This window comes from Rhamphochromis longiceps, linkage group LG9 (assembly GCF_057381845.1).
Source record: "Rhamphochromis longiceps isolate RC_006_pf linkage group LG9, R_longiceps_female_GT1.1, whole genome shotgun sequence".
In the NCBI taxonomy this organism is placed as follows: Eukaryota; Metazoa; Chordata; class Actinopteri; order Cichliformes; family Cichlidae; genus Rhamphochromis; species Rhamphochromis longiceps.
Genome location: NC_140565.1, coordinates 18,089,642 through 18,109,480, shown reverse-complemented (window position 1 = coordinate 18,109,480; position 19,839 = coordinate 18,089,642). Strand labels below are relative to the sequence as shown.

The following is a 19,839-nucleotide window of genomic DNA, read 5'->3' as shown; positions in this document are numbered from 1 at the left end:
TACCTTATAGTAATCCAGTGAGTGTCTCTGTTAGAGGGGAAATGTGGGTTGTTAAAGCCGTCAGCAATGAGTACTTTATAAATAGCGCTGGAGCGCTGAATATTCATGCCGCACATGGAGGATGGTGTTAAGGTTAATAAGATATTTTAAAAAAACTAGTTGATGAACTGAGATTTTAATATGCAAATAGGGCTCATCTGTCTTAGTGTGCATGAATTTTCTTTTACAATAATAATCAATATGAATGTTTTTCACTTACAGAGGAAATGATGGAAGTTTTTCTTTCTTTTTTTAGCATTGCATAAATGAGAAAATGCTGTCAAAAAAATCCACTCTGTTTAGGAATAAAATATTCCTTGCTCCCAATGTTGTGAAAAAATCTCTTTTTTTATTGGAAACGTGTATTTATGGATACATTTTTAATCAAATACATGTATTAAATCTCTGCAGACTTTTCTAAAGGAAAGCTCAGAAAATGCATAATAAAAGTAATTAAATGAAACTCTTGCACACTATCACTACTGGAATATTTAATAAATACAATGTTTAAGTTAATTTGCTTAATGCCTCAATCAACCCAACATCCACTATATGAATTTAATGTTACTGATGGTGCTGTGATATTTAGATAAATTAATGTTTTTACTTAAAAGCTAATGTTGCCAGATTGATGAGCCTCCTGTTTGCTTCCTTCTGGGGCACACAAATAAAAGTGTCCATTAGTAAGCTAATCTCAGTAGCTTGCATGTTATATGATTGTGTAAATGGTAAATGGACTGGCACTCATATAGCGCTTTCCTACTCTAACTGGGCATTCATCCAAACACACACTCATTCATACTGGTTGTTTTTTCTTATACCTATAAACCTTGTGTAACATTTGCGAACGCAATGCATCAGGAGCTTATTATTTTGTCTGAGGATATTTAAACATATGGATGGGAGGAGCTGAAGATCAAACACCTGATTCTGATTGGCAGACAACCTGGTCTCCCTCCTGATCCATAACTAGCCTTGCAATATGTGTGTGAGTTTGTGGAGATGCTGCACACGATGAAGGCAGATTTCATAAAAACGATAAACTTATAGATGTCACCAGGAAGATTAAACATGCAAATGAGGTCAAATAATATTAAACCTTATGTAATGTATTTTTGATCATTTATTTCTACTAGTCTCAGAAGTCAGTGCATTAAAAAATCATATAAAATCAGATCATAATGATGGCAAATCCAGTGGCTGAAGATTTTATTCAAAATGGAACAAAAATGATCTGAAACAGACATTTTATTATTTCAGTAATCAATATTAGCCTATTGATTATTGATTTTGATGGCAGCAATGCAGCAAAATATTTAGATGGGGTCAACAAAGGGCTGTAAAATAAAAAGAAACAGATTTATAACTAATTAGGTTAATTAGCAGCAGGTGAGTAACATGAGTATAAAAAGAACATCTTATAGAGGCAGCTTCTAGGAAGTAATCTGCAAAAAACTCAAGTTGTAGAACCATTTTAAAATAATATCCCTCAACATTAAATTGTGAAGACTTTGAATATCCCATCATCTACAGTCTATAATATTATCAACAGATTCAGAGAATCTGCAAAAATGTCTCAGTGCGCAAGAAATAAGTCTGAAAATCACTATTAGATGGCTGAGATTTTCAGGCTCTCAGATGAATGAATCTGTGATGGAAATCACTGCACAGGCTCAGGAACACCTCCACAAATAACTATCAACCATCCACAATTGTAGGTTTAAACTTTGTTAACCAAAGAAGGAGCCATAAGTGAACACGATCCAGAAACACCACCATCTTTTCTGGGACAAGCTTATTTAAAAAGAAGAGAGAAGTGAAGAGAAGTGGAAAACAGTTCTGTGGTCAGATTAATTAAAATTTGACTTCTTTTTTTTAATGGGTGCAAAGACCAAGAAGACCCAGGTCTGCTGAGCAGCTAGAATCCTATATCAGACAAGAATGGGACAACATTCCTCAGTTCCTATAATTTGGACTGTTGTTAAAACAAGAGGAGATGCTACAGAGTGGGAAACGTGGCTCTCTCACAGCTTTTCTGAGACATGTTGCTGTTATCAAGTTCAGTGTTCAAAATTATATGTTTTCTATGTTCTATTGAGTATAAAATCTGGATTCATGAGATTTACAAATCATCACATTCTATTCTTATTTGCATTTACAAAGCATCAAACTTATTAAGAACTGAGGTTGTATTTTTGTGTCTCGATATTGTACGTTATATTGTACAAAATTTTGTTGTTTGATTGACTTTTTAAAGAAAAATCATTTTGCTGGATATCAGAAGCATGCTACTATTAAAACACAATGCACTTGGATCATTCACACAATGATGGACAGCTCAGCATATATTAATGTCACTTGCCCTTTGCTTTCGCAGTTTTTTTCCCCTCTGAGAGGGTGTTGCGAGATGTTGTGCTTGTTTCAAAACAGCCTGGCCTCTCTCGTGGGGAAAATACGCTGGATCACACAGACGGAAATGCAATTACCGCCTCCCTGCAGAATCCTAATCACTGAGCCCTGATGTTAAAAGTTAGCCTCTTTAATGTGGTGCATTTCAAAGACGTAGCACAAATCATTTGATTTACTCACTCGCGTCCTCACAAGATGTAAATAAGCTTATTAACCAACCATTTTCATATCTTCATCCAATGACCTCAAGAAGCATTACCGACATTAATGCAACGGAGGCTCGAAAAACTTACTAGTGAAATTAATATATTTCAAATTTTTGTTTAAATTCTATTTTTTTGTGTCGGTGTAGCAGCTGGTTGTCTGTGTTTTCAGGTTCAGCTTTAACTGAATATAAACCGAGCTCCAAGCTAGCAAACTTAAATAAATTTTTAACACATTTGTTTTTAAAAGTGCAGTTGTGATATTAGTGCCTGTGATATAAATAACTGCAGAATCAAAACATTTGCTACACCTCCTAATTGTACCGCGGACTAAAATAAGTCTTCTTCTGGACGCCAAGTGGGAATCAAATGCCCAATTAAAGTCTTTACCCGTAGGCCCTGCTCCTGTAGAAGTGAACAGAAAAGAGAAGGAGAAGAATTACTGAAGTAGCACATTCCATCCTTATATAAGTTTTTGCCTTTACATGGCCTCAATAGATCCAGAAATACAAGATGCCTGGGGCTAAGGTGTGCAGCTTGCCTCTGAAAGTGGCAGGAAGTCTTGGGCGTCTCTATTTTGAGGAGGCTAACTGTCAAAGTGGACTGGTCCGTTCAGCTCGCAGTGAAACGCAATCCTTCAAAATTCCTCAGTACCACGGCGAGGAAATAAAGAGCGAGACAAGAGAGACAGGCCTACATCTGTTTGCTCTGTCTAGTGGAGACACAATCACATCAGATGTCTGCAGGCTCCGTCTCCAACTCTGCTCATCTCTTGTTCCAGTTTACCCTTGGGAGATAAGTTCGGGGAGATGCAGGCTCGGGCAGGCGCGTACGCACAAAGACCACTTCTGCTGCGTCCCTTCTGTGTTGAAACAGCTGCTGTTAACCAAACCCATCTCTGCTTTTCATTAACGCTCTAACTTTCTGCCATTGTGCCTATCTCTGATGTTAACACGACAAATTACAAAGGCCTGACACTGAACAGACACGCACAGGCTTACACGAATGCACACATACGGGTAATTAATTGGTTCCAGTGGAGCCGGGAACTAATTTACTATCCCTCCTGCCACATTTCTTCAGATACAGAGAGACTACTCATCTCAAGGCAGCTTTCTTATTACTCCCTCCCCATCTGTAGGTCCCTTATGTGTGCTGAAGTATATCTGTTCATGTTTTTCTTTTTCATACCTATGTTGTTGTTTTTCAGGCATATAATTACTGAGCTGTAGGATTTGGCTGCTTGTTAGGCTTGTTTTCTTCGATGTGTTGATTGTGAGAAACATGTGGAAAGATTGATTACCGCACACTTCTGCCTGCTTTTTTGCCCTCTTTTGACCATTTGGGATTTTTGTTAGGAACCAGCCAACTTAAAATAATTTTTTTTAAAAAATTAAATAAAAAGCTATATTGAGATGGGCTGAAAAAGTATCGAACATCAGCTTGGTTAGAGCTACCCCACTTGCAGTCTGGTTTCTTTCCAGTAGCCAAAATAAACATCAGTCTTATTAATAAATCATCACCGATTTATGTTTTCTGGTGAAATTGGGTTACCAGTCTTTTATTAAATCTGACTAATTTAGCAAACGTTCAACCAAACGCAAACCAAAAGTTTAAAAAAAGTAATCTTACTCTAATACACAAAAGCTCTGTTTGTTCGCCTGCAAACTACTCCTACATAATCACGAGTTGAACAACCAAAATGGGAACACAGGTACATTTTAGGCCTCTGAATGTTCTTGTCTATATCAGATATTATGTCTTCATGTTACCTAGCAACCACCTACCAAAGGCTACATAGTTACACCTTATGAAAGAACCATATCAGTTTAATTTCATCAGAATGTCTAGGTTAATAAATAGACTGTATGTGTGTGCATGTAGGCAATGGGATATAGTCCATGTATAGGTAAGCTGTAAGGGATGTAAATATATAACTATAATGAAAATCAAGAGATCCTCTTTGACTATATGGGTTATATTTAACTGAACAAAATCTTGCTTACCACTCATATCACTGCACACTTAGCAGGGTTGGACAGTAGATGTAGACTGTTTGCAGAAAGGTTGAGATGAGCCCCCTTATTCATAGTATTTTCATTTATTTAATAAGTTATCGATATTGGATGTGGCTGTATTGATACAAAATCGCCACACAACATATCGCGATACTGTGCTGTATCGATTTCCCCCCCCCACCTTTATTTGGCAGTGTCTGGCTGTCGAGTGTAGTAGTGAAAAGTCTGAAGCTCCAGCAGCACTTGTAGTGTAAAGAACGATTTTATTTCTTGGCCAACGTGTTTCGGCCAGTCATCAGTATATCTGTCCACCAATCCATACAACTGTGTGGTTGCATCAGCAAGGATGGGCTGGACATATGGTCATGCAATGTATTATCAGTGTATATTGTCAGCATTTTGTCTTATTTTATATGCCTAACAATATATGTATTTATACAGTGTACTTAAAACAATAAGATTTCAAGCCACGTGAATTAGTCCAGCTTAAAAAAAACACTGTTTTCCCAGCTTGTTATTATAATCTTGTCAGGTTCAAGTTATTGACATGTGTAGGCAAACAAAATGGCACATGATGTACGACCATAGCAGAAATTATGAAATCCTCTTTGACTAAATGATGTTACAAAATCTGCCATACCAATTGTCACTGAGGACAGTGTCTGGTTGATGAGTGTAGTAGTAGTCAAATAGCAGTTGACATGACCCCTCAATAACTGATGTTTGTGTGTCCACCTCAACAAAACTCCTGATTGATTATTCTAATGGATCTGTTACCATTTTACGATTTAATTTGAATACATCATGTGGTGTTAAAAGGTTTTTGGTCACGTCACATGTTTTTGTGATAGAATAGAAAGGAAAAAATTGCAAGTGAAAAAATGACTTTATTGATATAGCTATTTAAATACAAAAAAAATTTACGTATGACAGTATATGTTGCAGACGAAGTGTTTTCTAGCACAGATGTATTTTTGAATTAAACCCATGTATAACAAGCTCATTTACACACAAGCTGATCGGATTAACCATTAATGCATATTCTGTTGGCATAATATGCATCAGGACGAGACAACAAACAGATGTTGAGGCTTACTTTACTCAAAATCCACTTAATGGGAACAGCTTGGCACGAGCATGCAAGGAATTAAGTTGATGATTTTTGAGGAGTCACTTTAAGCTATGTATGGCGTTATGTAGGTAAATAAAGATTGGGATCCAAAAACTGTCTTCTAAAAATCTCATCTGTCATGTTGCCAAGTTTAGACTATAAAAGTAAATGATACTTTATCTTGTTTTATGCTTCACATGTAAAGCCGCACTAACAGATTTTCTGGCACGTGAGGAAAAGTGGAAACAGCCTGTAAACACCCTTTGATTTGGCAGGCAAGCGTTTACACATCCAGCAGCAAATGCACTAATGTTAGCATTCATTTGGTGTCATGTTTGTGGCCACCAGGATAAAATCCAAAATGAAGAGTTAAAAGAAGCTGTAAAAGTCTGTTTAGCAGGGGTCAGCAGTAAGAATTAAGGACAATCCTCTGCATATAATTAGCTGCTATATACCAACAGGACTTTAAATAGAAACAAAATAGCACCACGATTAAGTATTAACTTTATGATTAAATACCCTTTCTTGCTTTCCACCTCTGCTGCAGAAGCTCAAACGGCACAAACAGCTGAGAGCTCTGCACAATCACAGCAAGCTCAGCCGAAGAGACTCGACCTCCCCTGTGGTGGAATCTATCTGTAAGGGATTTCATCCATCATTCCCCAGTCGTACTCTGTCAACGCTAAAGCTGATGATTGATTGCAAGATTAGTAATTGGATGATTCGAAACTGCAGAAGAACAGACAGAAAAGAAAAAAAAAATCTCCACTCACTGATTTCATTTCTCAGCTGAATGAGAGGAGTTTACCCTTGGATGGCTGTAATTTTCTTTTCATTTGTAGCGTGGTTAACATCAAGCTAGCATTTCAATGCTCTTTTGGACGTATAGGTCGATGAGCCAGCTGGTCTTGTAGTTAGTGGTTTCCCTGTGATACTGGCAGAGCAGTGGGCGTCCTCGCTCTGTGTCTTCGCCTCAGAGGTTCAGCAGGCAGGTGTGTTTGTATGAATGGCAAGTCAGTTTTCGACTTTGTGTTCGTGCACAGCCTTAGACAGTGATAGTGTAATTTTGCACCGAGTGAGACAGCCGGCTGCCCGTTAGCCAACCATGTAATTAAAGCTTTAAAAATGTCACCATTCCTCAGTGGTGGGCTTTATGCCCCTTATCGCTGCGGTCCCAGGTGAACGTGCATGTGTCGGTATGAGTTTAGTGTTTGTATTTCCTGCACTGCTGCCAAGTTATTTGTCTGCAAGTCTTTGAGTGTTGTGGCTATTCCCGCGCCACGGCCTTGGATCACTCATCAGATGGCACGGCTCTGGTAGCGCGAAGTGGCTCTTTTTAATACACCTCACGGAGAACAAAGGCTTTTGAAGTGTAAGGAATCTTTTGATGCCAGTTCATTACCTAAGCGGTTAAATTTTGGGGAAATGACAGAAAAATCTTCAAACATCCACAAAAAGGATTATTTTGATCATATTCAAGTTATGCGGGAAAGAAAAACAGAAATCAATCAAGCGTTTTGGGGATTGATGTTGATCTTAAGTATAAGCTGTGGTCGAAGACATTGATGAATTTAGGATTACAGAAGGGCCCAAAAAATTTTAATAACATGGGTGGCAGCAGAAAAAAACACTCCCTTCTCCTTATCAGAGAAGTGACTGCATTACGCTGCTGAGGCGCATATGGAAATATCAGCTCTCAGTGTGATGTTGTTTTTGGACAGCAGTGACAAACTGTGGGTTTCGTCTCTGAGATTTAAGCCACTCCAGCGCTGTAAGGTTGTTTTGACAACTTGGTCCCTGTGAACAGCGCCTTCTTGACACTGAGAGCAGCTCAGACACTAGCCTCGGGGTCTGGGCTGCATGTCAGAGTCAATCAGTGCCTCGGCCGGCCACATTTCTTTTTTTCCTCTCTTTGTTTCGTTTGTTTTTAGAAGGTGACACTGTTACATCCCTCAGCAACAGCCTGGCTATAAAGGTTAGGATAGGTGTGCTGTTTGTGTGATGATGGAAATTGGCACAGAAGGGCTGAGTGTGTGGTTTATAGATCCTGATAGCTGATAATCCTTTTTCCCTGTGTCTGTGCTGCATGTAAATCTCTCAGGGCCTTTTTCACTAAGAAAACATTAAAGAAGCAGTTCAACACTTGAAGGCAAATATGCTGATTCACTTCCTTCAAGACAGGCATAAATCAAAGTGACAAACTGCTATTTTATGGACTTTATTGGAATCTCTTCAGATCTGAGTCAATATTTTTTTTCTGTAGAGCAGTAATGTTTTGTTGCTGCAGAATTAGATACACAGATATAAGGCAAAAAAGAGAGTTTGTACAATTCTAATGAACTTAAAAGTCAGTATTTGGTATGAAGTCAGTATTTGTTCTTTGGTGTGACCACCTTGGTTCTTCAGCACTGTGTTAGGCAAGCTTTATGTAAAAGGTCTTCAGGAACGGTTCTCAAAGCTCTTCTTTGGATGCTGGCTGCCTTTCTCTGTCAAGACACACTGCTTCAGTAGTCCAGGCTCTGGGGAGGCCAATCCATGACTGATCCTGTAACTGCAGTGTGTTTGGGATCATTTTTATGCTGAAAAATGAAGCTGTTGCCAATCAAACACATTCCAGATGCTGTTATCTTTTCTTTGTATATAATTCCATTAATTTTGACAAGATTCTGAGCGCAAGTGGCTGAAATGCAGCCCAGCTGTGGACACTCCATAGGACCTGTTGTCGCTGATTTTCAGCACAGTTCTTGTGTAATTTGGCATACCTCTGCCTTTTCTTCAGTTTCCCTTCCATAAGAATGGCTTCTTGACAGCCGCCCTTTCACTGGGACCATTTCTGAAGAGGCTTCAGTGAACAGTAGATGGATCAGCTGAGCGTCCTCTGTCAGGTCTTTCCACCTGTCCTCTTTCTTTAACTTAACCTACCAGGAGATTTAAAGTTCACCAAATAAAATTGTCTCTCATTTGTTCTTCTGCACAAAAACTCGTGCGCACAGGTGACAACGTGTGGTTTCAATGCATAAATTCTTTAAATTATTATTGGTGCTGGTAGATTGGTGTTGTTATCTTTGGACACAACCTGACTTTCATGTTAAGCTGAGTCTGCCAGCTTCTTATCTCGTTTAACAGACTCTGTATATGAATATTTAGAATATTTAGGGTAAGTGACAAGATTTTTGGTGTGGCTTTCTGATTTCTGCTTATAGTTTGCTTGTAGTTCAGGGTCTTTTGATTGGGCATTTTTTTGTGGCCTACTGGTAAACCACTGATTTGAAGAGCAATGGAGGACTGTATTTGCCAAAAATCAAACATAACATCTGTTCATCTGTATTTTTAACACAAATCTGACCTGCGATGTGAAGCACCAACGCACAGCCTTCCCAACAATCACAGTATGACTTTTTTTTAGCACATGGTTGTTTATAAACATCAACAGAACATCTTCTCCAGACTTTTTAAGTAATTAAATAAATAACCAATACTTTCAAGCAATTTACAGTTGTGTTCATCTAAATTCATTTGCAGCATGGTGAACTGCATCAGACTCAGTGGAGGACTTAAAAGGATGAGGTTGTTGATTGACGAGAAACAATATTTGATTTTATTCTAATATATAGATAGTGGTAAATACTTCTTAAGCACAAATGTTCTCTTTAAAAGAAGTCTATCAATGATGTCTAGGCAACGTTGAAGATGTAACTCAACCAAACATCACAATGACTAGAGGCTGGGAAACACCACCAGCTGAAATGTTTGATATGTTGTCATTCACTCCAGTCAGCAAACTATAATAGGCTTCCAGATTTGGCAGTTTCTTATTTAGCCTAAATAAAAACCAAACAACTTCTCAGTGTGTTACTTCTCAGCTGAGAAGAAAAAAAACCCCACTGAGATGATAAACTCTGTAATTATGAAGTCGGAGTGTAGGTCACGAGCTCTGGCTCTGCCTCGCTTTGACCTAAACTTGAAAGGAAACAGTTCAGGTCTGTACTCTGACCTCGTGTAATGGTTTTGAGTCACAGGTTATATTACAGTACCTCCAGTAATCATAAAAGGAGAAAACAGCAACACAAGCTCCTGCTGGGAATTGCTTTCTGTTGGCATGCGAGAGGATATTTCTCTCTCTTCAGACGTGATGTCACTTTCCTGCCACATTTTGCAGGCTGTTTAAGCCGTGCCTCTCCTGTAGTTGCGTTGATGCACACATGCAGACCGCACTCAGACACGTGGTAAAGCATCAGCGCAAGTGCTAGAGAGAAAGCAGGCCGAGTAAAAATAACAGCAGAATTTGGGAAGCTCTGGGGAGTTAGGGTGGGACTGTCGTGAAATTGCTGGGTGTGTTTTTGAGCAAGAGTGTGGAAGGAGTTAGTGTGTGTGTTTCTCTGTGGCTCAGTGAGTGTGTGCAAATATGTGCAATGTACGATTTAAGTGGACCAAAGCTATGGTTGTGGCCGGGCGAGTCATCAAGGCTGGTCCAAAAAAAAGCCTTTCTACTCCGTGCAGTACACAGCCTTCTGTATGTTTGAAATTCATTGTGTTTTCCAGCCTGTGGGAAAAGAAGTAAGCATGCAGTACAGGTTGAGCTACTCAGGAGCAATTATCTTAGATCTTAGATTACCTTAGATTGACCCTAAAATAGCAAAAAAGCAACAAAAAAACAAGTTTCAGCGAAAGGTTCGTGAAATGAACTTTAAGCTCTCAAACCGAGGAGGCTGCCTGCAATGTCTCACTGTACCACCAGAGAAGCTCGCGTCTGTTTCTCGTCCCCAGCGCCTGTGTTTCATCAACCATCTCGCCTCCCTCCATATGCTGAGAGCGGAAAACACACAGAAGGTCATGCACTTGTGTTTTCCGAATCTTACTCGGCAGTCCCAAACCCAACAACAGATTGGAATCATCATTCCAGCGAAGGAAAAATAAATTCATTATTTGCTCGATTTACTGTTTGTTCCAATTTCGATCTGTTTGTCGAACAGAATGGAATTTTATCCTCGCAGTCAGATTATGTGCAGGTGAAGATAAAAGACCGGAGCGAGGAATATGCACTGACAAAGAAAGACAGGACGCACCCTGCTGCTGTCGGTCCAAAGTTAAGAAAAGTCTTCTTGGTTTTCACTTGGAGACAAAGCTGTATTTTTTAAATGTCCAAAACAATGTGAAGGAAAACTAATTAGAAAAGATTGAACTTCTAAGGGAAAGTTTTAATCTAAATGAAGAAGCTTGAATCTTACGTATCCACGTTCATGGTGTTAGGGTTTTGTTAGCTTTGGTTCTTTTTGTGTTGTGAGATGACTCTGCCTGTGTCGTCTTCTGCGTTTTCTGTGTCTCAGTTATGGTAAGTCCTGTTTTATTTTAGTAATTGCCATCCTCTTCTTTGTCTTTATCCCTTTTATAGCCTTTATGAGCGCTTTCCAATGAGTTTTCCCAGTGTTCTAGCAGTCAGTTAATTCCCTGTGTTTTTATAGTCCACGTCCTCACTCACTCTGTTGTCAGTCTGACAGCACGATTGACAACATGAGTCGGGAGGACGCTCCTTTTGTTCTCTCTTTTTTGTCTGAGCTGATGTACTGAGCTCTTCCTGGAGTTTTTGTAGCATGTAGTTTTGTAGTTTGCACTTTGTTCAGCATTCCTGCCTCCAGTGTCCTGCATTGGGTCCTCAGTGTTCATGTAGACCCATGTTCAACATAGCTTTCTTTGCATGAGGTGTCTTGGCAGATCCTAAAACTCACTGTAAGGTAACTGGGTATCACAATGATGGTTAGCACCATTCTTTGTTAACTGAGGCTTTCTTCATTAGACTCTATGATAAGGTCATTAAAACCCTGTCCAAGTCGTAGAGAGATCAAAAATATAAGTTTGCTACAAATAAGGCAAGAAGAGAATGCAGACTGATTATGATTGAGCCTGTAAATTTCATAAAGATAATGCATACATTTTATTTGATTGTTTTACTCATTCTAGCATAGCAGCCACACATAAGAAATTGCAAAGTTTAATCTTCATACTTTTAACTCTTTACCACCTGAAAGTCTAGTAGAAGTATGACTTCAAGTGCTTTTCTGAACTGACCGGTTTCTGTTGTATTTCAGGCCTGCTTATAGAACAAAAATAACACGGTAGTCTCTAATCTAATCTACTTTGTTAGTCTCTAATGGAGTCTATTCTAATGGTTGTAAAACCACATCTTTATTTATATCTACTGAGGTGTCAAAACTCGGCATTAAGGAGTCATCTAAGTGGGGTGAAGAGTTAAACGTGAATCACATTCAGGTCTGACATTTCCATGATGAAGTGTACATAGAAATCTATTATACTTTGGCTACATAAGAATGTAATGAATAGCACAAAAAGTACATTTATGCGTTTTCTCCATCACCTACTGAATCCATTCATTTTAAATTCTTTGGAAGTGAAAACATCCAGTTTGCACAGCTTTAACTTTACTTCATAGCTTTGTGTGATGGTACTTCTACCATAAGACTGACCCATACAGAGCCAGTTCCCTTCGCTGACAATCAGTATCACACTCACAGTGATTTTAGGCTGAAAATCAGAACATAACGTGCTCCAGACCGAGCCATGTGCTTAGCAGGTTTCTATAGTGGTCTAACCAGGATAAAAGAGAGCCACCATTGTGACTCTAAAAACTTTGCCTTTAAGCTGTCTAATCCCTTGCTAACTAACTAATCTTCAAAGTACACCCCTTAAGGAGAAATATAATTTGTTTTTGTCCAAAACTCAAATGTCTGGCAGCCTTTGTAGTCACGTAGCTTTTACACCAGTTCATAAAATTATAAATACGAGTGCAGGAATCTGCGGTAAAAGCTATGCTGTTTAATCGAGACATCAGTGAGAGTGGCAAAGTAAAATATATAATGTATAGGATATAGAGCACACATGCAGAGGCCTGAGTGTGTAACTGTTTACACACACACTGACTTATTTGATCCAACTGTGGAGAAATTTCGATACAGAGTAAGAAGCTGGAGTGTGAAATGCTTTTGGAGTTGGAGAAAACTGGGAGAGATGTTTACTCAGCAGTGTGTGTGTGTGTGTGTGTGTGTGTGTGTGTGTGTGTGTGTGTGTGTGTGTGTGTGTGTGTGTGTGTGTGTGTGTGTGTGTGAGAGAGAGAGAGAGAGAGAGAGAGAGAGAGAGAGAGAAAGAGAGAGAGAGAGAGAGGAACCAAACTGTACATTTGCACATTTGATTTGTGCTTCAAAAGCCACACTGTGCAGCAAAGATAAGGTTTTGAAACAAGCCATCTGATCCAAGCGTGCTTTTCAATCCCACTCTTGGAGAGACACAAACAAAATTCTTTGCAAGGAATTAATCTGCCCTCTGATGTGGAGGGTCACCGAGCGGAAAGGGCCCTGCTGTGCTGCGATGAGCCTTTGATGGCAAAATCATCACTCCGTCATTCTCTCTGTCATCCGCTGAGCCTGTGAGACACCCAGCGGACCGAGGTGGACTAAGAGCATAAACACTGAGGGAAGAGGTCAGCGAAAGGTGGAGACAGAGGGGCACGCGGAGGGATAACAATATAAGACAGGGGAAAAAATCAGACCAGTGGCAGTAAGGAAAATCCCATTAGAGCCAGAAAATAACAAAAGTCAGAACACAGGCCAGTCTTTCTGTCAGTCATGTTGTGTTTCACACAGCAGTCATTCACTCAGTCAGGCACCTCATCAGTCTCTCTGTCAGTCAGTCATCTTGTTTGTTACTGGGCCACGTCATTTGTCAGTCATCCTGTCAACCTGGCAGGCGCTTGGTTGTTTGTTGGTTACTCAGTAAAACAGCTAATCGTTTTGGCTACTCAGCTAGTTGGTCAATGCTTGAACGCTTGAGTCATTTGTTTAGCCGTTTATTATTTCATCAGGTCACTTTCTCTACAAATAATTTTGTTCCATCATAATCTAATCTGTCAGTCTGACATTTTAGAAAATAAGACAGTCGGCTGTCCCTTTCAGAGCGACGCATCTCCATTTCTGTGCGTGCTTTGGTCTAAACACAAAATCGCAGAAACCAATTGGCAGACAGAGACACAGAACAACAAACCAACACTGGCAGTAACCCACCTGATAGACAGAGTGATAAACAGGCAAACACCCAGCCAGTCACATTCCAAATACACACATATAAGTCTGCAGCTTTACAAGCGTAGAGCTTTATAAAGCAGCTAGTGTCTTTGTGTGCTCTGCTCTAAAGCACAGTCTGGGTTGATTTTACTGGTGGTGTGCTGTGGGGCCATAGTGAGAGTGAGAGAGGGAGACCAGTGGGAGTGAGAGAAGCATCTATCAGCACCGTGGTGTGACCCCGATCTCACACTCCCCTGACTGTGTTTGGACAGATGGATCATCACTGCACTGCTCACATTTGACAAACGTGCTTACATGTGTGTGTTTGTATGTGTGTGTGTGTGTGTGCCCCCATGAATGTGTCAGTATGATGAATACAATGCCACCGTTTATTCAGGAGTCTATTCATTATGTATAGTGCAGTTTAACCATCATGAAGTCCCCTTCAGACAAAATCAATAGTGTTGTTAATATGATCCTCTCTGCACTTGTTACTGCAGGAAGACCTCAATTGATTAGTTAGTTAACACCTCAGCTCCTAAAATGCATATGCAAATGTGCGTGAGTGCAGACGGTGCAAATGCGACTGAATGCATTATTTTCTGCGTTTACATTTCGCTTCAAGTGATTTTAGCGAAATTATTCATAGTGTGGTGTCTCAAACAGTTGGCTTAGTAAAGGCATAGAGGTTTCAGTCCAAGACCATCACAGTTTAACACCCTACATAAGATTTCAGTGGATTACATTTGCAGTTTAATCTAAACAAGATGTGACATGATATTAATTAGTGAGCTCAGGGGCGCTGGTACCTGTTTTCCACTGCTTCAAGTCTTCTGCTAAACTGAGCTAACCACCTGCTGCCTTCAGCTTTATATTTAATTTAGAAATATGAACATGACCCCCCTAATTATTCCACTAAGTTCTGACATCAAAGTATATGTTAACAAAGATGTGGTTTGGTGACCATTAGAATCCGGTCGTTAAGTGATGACGTGACGAATCCTACTTCCAGGCCTAAAGTAGTCTGCGTTTAATATGGCTTTTGTGTTGTTAACATGTTTAATGTTATGTATTTTCTTCTATTTAATCTCAAAAAGCTCCTAAAACAGTCAGTGATCACTGTTGACCTCCCTCGGCTTTTATTACCGCTAATCATTTATTTAAGCTCAGTTTTTAAAACCTTAGGATGTAACTACAGCCCAGCCCATGCAGCAGTATATGAATGACTAACCTCGTATTGTGGATGGATTATCTCAGTTGTTCTCCTGGCTGAAGTTTGGTCCTTTTACAGCATCCTGCCATGCCATGTTTATATTATGCTAACATAGCTGTGTCACTAGCGGTCACGTAGCACATCATTATATACCAGCTAGCCAAACTTCAGTAACCCTACAAACGTCACTGCTGTTCAGTTTTCTGTCTTCATTTATGTTGGAAGTGATAACAGAGCTGTACGTTTTAATTTGTTTCCAAAACCCCGCAGTCAGGACATGCTATATTGTATTTAGATAGAAGCTAGCGAGCTAACTTCCTGCTAACATCTAACTCCATTAAATGTCATAAATTCAGTTTTCATGGATGCCTGGATGTTAAACTCAATTGTTACACCTGATAGAGCAGAACGCTGATCATTTTATTAAAGATGAAAGACTTTAGAGAGTTTTTCAACTCTCAGTAATGCCATAGTGATCGTTTGATATATGGACCTGCAGCGGAGTTTAGGCCCAGACACGGCTAGTGACGTCAGACTGAACGACCGGATAGTTTCCTGCATAGGCATAGGTCACTCTCACTTACTTCTGATACAAAGCCAGCCATTTTATTCTACAAGGAGGCCTGAAATATGACTGAAGCTCCTCTGTTCAGAAAAGAGCATCAAGGTTTACACCAAATAGGCTTTCAAGGGGTAAAGTGTTCATTAAAGTGGTAGCTGGAGGTTGATAGCCGCCACTAAGAAATCAATTGCTAAAGGTGCTGTGACTCAGACCTAGAGACTGGTCAGCAACCCCTTCATGACCACTATTCACTAAGGAACATTGTGTATTCCCTGACTGGTTGGTAAAAACGCCCCTGCAATTGCTTTGGTCATTAGTAGCTTGCCAAAGTCATCCACAGTTTGCATGGAACTGCTCTCCAAGCAGCAGTGGAACTGTGAAAAGTATGACAGTTATGGTGCTTATTATTGTCAAAAAGGATCATATATAAATGTGTGATTGACCAGTTGTGAGTTGGGTAGCGTGCTGTTTCCCTCTATTTCACAGTCAGATCTTTCTCATGCACATAAAACCTGGTTTTGATAAGTTAAGGTGGGGATGGCGAATATGCCCAGCTTCTGGCTTCACAATAGCTGGTAACCCACCCACTTCACTAACTCATGTACCAATGACTAATCCATGTTTTATATTCGATCCTGTAATCTTAACAACTTCTACATCTTTCACTTTTTAAAGTAAAAGCTGTAGAAGTTGTTAAGTAGAAGTTGAAGGTGGTATTCTTACACAGCCCTTGAATAAAACAAAGTAATTATCATTTATCATTCAATTTACTTTTTTGAATATGAATTAACCTGACTTCAATAGGACATTATGTACATATGTACTGTCTAATTACAATAATTATACAGAAAATTACTTATGCAAGCTTTAAATTCCTTCCATTTATCAAATGTCATTTACTGAGCAGTCCATGACAGCGCTTCAATGTTAATTATAGTTATATACTTATACCTATACTAATCAGAATATAGAGCTACTGCAGGGGTGGGGAGAAAGACAGAGAAAAATTGTTCTGTTTGAGTTATTGCTGATATTTTTGAGCCTTTTAAATGTTGCATTTGACATTAACTAAAAAGCAGCTGCACTTACACTTGGTCTCCTTCTGTAGCTAGCTTGTCTTGAAGATAAGCACCATGATTGCAAGTTTATTGACACGAACATTCATGAACCTGCTCTACTGAGAGACATGATAAGGGGGAAAAGGATGTGTGGCCAGTGACAATAGTGTCTCTCTACTGGAAGCAACAAAAGCCTGCTGTATACACACACACACACACACACACACACACACACACACACACACACACACACACACACACACACACACACACACACACACATTATTATCTTGCGTGACATTATTAAACTGCCAGTCAGATTTATCCAATTATAATTAAGGTGCTTTAACACCTTTCTAGATTGTTCCAGCCCACTTTACCCTCTGCCCTCTGACCTTAATTGGGGTCTGCTGTCATCCATTCATGCTGAATATAGGCTCATGAATCAACAAGACAATAGCACTAATGAATTCAATTCAGTTCAGGTCAGTTTTATTTATATAGCACTAAATCACAACAACTAGACAACCCCCTATGAGCAAGCACTTGGTGACAGTGGGAAGGAAAAACTCCCTATTAACAGGAAGAAAGCATTTGCCACAACCAGCTGTGGGTGATGAGAGGGAGACGAGGCAAAAGACACATTGTGGACGAGAGCCAGAGTTTAGTCATTTGCAATGATTAGAGTCAAAGTGGTGTACAAACACTCAGAGACTGCAAAGAAGTGAGTGAAGAAGAAATGCTGTCAAAACATTTAGCTCACAAAGCTCAACACTTCCCCGGGTTGCATACGGCTCTCTACATACATTTCATATGACATCATTTATACCATGTTAAGTTTTTATGTGACTTCTACTCCCTCTGCTCTGTGCCCTGAATACACCGGGTGTTATCCATCACCAGGTCCCCGGGTGCTGTAAAATGCACTGGCCGTGTACATGTGTTCTTGTCTAGCATTGAGAATAGTAGTGGGTGGTGGTGGAGGCGTGTATTAATGCCCTGGAGATGATTTAGAGTTAAACCACCGAACAGCAGAGCTCTCTTCCAGTTTTCTCCCATAGGACAAGTCAGTGGCTTGTGGTGAGTTACAGAGAAAATAGGATCCAGTCAGAAATCACTTCAAGTGAAACAACAGCTTAAATGGTTTCTCTTTAAATAATGCAACAGCTCATGTGGTCATAAATCAGGTTTCTGTGGGTCTTTGAAGTGACATATGCATTTTTAAAATTTATGGCTCAAATGTTTTTAGCCTCTAGATCTTAATTGTTTTGCCATGTAATGAGAGGTTTTCATTGGAGTTGGCTTTCATGTGAATAGGCAGTACTGTGCAAAAGTCTTGAGCTACCCCTTGTTTCTCTTTATTACGCTTACAAGGAGTCTTTTAAAGTGGACTTGAGCAACATGAGTGAAAAATCCAAATTTGAATTTTTGGGTTCACAATGTCATCAATATGTGGCAGAGCTCAAAAAAGAAAACAGTGAGTGTCTACAGCTATGTATAAAACAGAGACTCTCTCATGGTTTGGAGCTGCATTTCGGCCAGTGGTGTTGGAGATCTTTTCAATGGATGCAATTATGAACCCAGAAATGTACGGTCAGACTTTGATCCACTATCTAATATCATCTGGAAAGCATCTGATATGCCTCATTTGTCAGGATGACAGTGATGCCAAACACACTGCCAATGCAGTAAAAGCATACCTGAATAGAAAAAAACATGCAGTAGAGCACTATCCATCATAGATCGGCCTCCCCAGATCCCAGACATCAACATTATTGAAGAATATTGACATTAACAAGAACAAAGAAAGCTTTGGATATCCTTGAAGCAACCTGGACAATTATACCTGAAGACTGTTAATAGATATTACAAAAAAAGTTTGCCTAAAAGAGTTCGGGCTATGTTGAAGAATAAAGGCGGTCATACCAAATATTGACTTTCAAGGTCAGAATTCTACTGACTCAATTTTCACTTCACATGCTGTGTTTCCATGTATGAAGTTTCTGCACCTATTTCTTATAAAATCTAGAGAAATGTCTTGATGAGCAGATCTACATGTATTAATCAACTTAATAAACATTCCCACTATTGTGGTGACCAGCAGATGAATTACACCAAATGAGTGCATACGACCATAAACTTTAGCGCATCCTGAACACTACATTTACCTTGAAATGAAGGCATATTAAAAATTTTAACATCCTGTAACTCAGTGGAACACAGAGAGCACACGAAATGATGAAGAAACAGATAAAAGGGACTGGTTACACAATAGCATGTATTTTTAAATAGCGCAACAAACTGTGCTCAAATGAGATGGCAGTGTTTTGTTTTCCGTGTGCGTGCATGCAGGGATGTTTGAGATGACGGGAGGTTACATGCAGGATTGTTACTGAGGGAGCGAGGCCAACAAAGGGCGCTCAACCTGCTGGCCCTGGCTTAAGCTCCTGTCAGCTAACCCTCTGTATGGGTGTGAATGTGTGTGTGCGTGTTTGTGTTGGGGGACCAGCAAATACGCTCACAGAAATCCATGTGAATAACCGAGCCCTTTTAAATCTCTGACCACATACACACACAAGACTGTAAAAACATCCATAATCTCATTTCCTAAATCGGGTTCACCTCTGCGCTCAGAAGATTATGAAATATTTTCCCTAAGTGAATGCAGGCAGAAAAGGTTGTAAGGCTGCATGAGAAATGACAAGAATAATGTCCAAGCCAGCAGACTAGCAACAGGTAAAATAGCTTTTTAGTGGGCAAAACATTGCTAAAGAGTGTCAAAGAAACTAGCAGACAAAGAAAGGTGCCATGTAAAGCGACAGGTTGACTAAAGCAAAATTTAGAAAGAGTACAGAAGCTGACGCATGAACCGTCAAGACGAAAGGGAAATGGAACAGAGAGAGGCAACTGGCGCTGGCTGTCACTTGCTTTCCCTTCTGTAGATGACAGGTGTTTTACATTACTCTGCGGGTGAGAGCAACACATATATCTGCACCGCCTGCACCTTTACACACCGGACTCAGAGCGAATTCCATATCGCCCCCTCGACCGTGGAGCTTATTCATGCACACTAAGGCCAGAGTAAACTTTTCATTCAAGGAGAAAATGAAATAATACCGCCACACTATCGGCATTATGGTTTTCACTTGAAAGC

The 19,839-nt window shown here is 39.7% G+C and overlaps 1 protein-coding gene across 3 annotated transcripts in view; it reads left to right on the top strand.

The window, feature by feature from the left end:
* The window catches only part of sema5a (sema domain, seven thrombospondin repeats (type 1 and type 1-like), transmembrane domain (TM) and short cytoplasmic domain, (semaphorin) 5A), a 155,390-nt gene that overhangs the window by 20,568 nt on the left and 114,983 nt on the right, over positions 1–19,839 (top strand). Inside the window, exon 1 of one of the 3 annotated variants that reach the window (XM_085418594.1) lies at positions 10,975–11,112. The exons of the other annotated variants lie outside the window; for them this stretch is intronic. The gene's annotated coding sequence lies outside the window, so the exon portion shown is untranslated. Of the gene's footprint in view, positions 1–10,974; positions 11,113–19,839 lie in introns of those variants that run through there. 3 annotated transcript variants of the gene reach the window in all.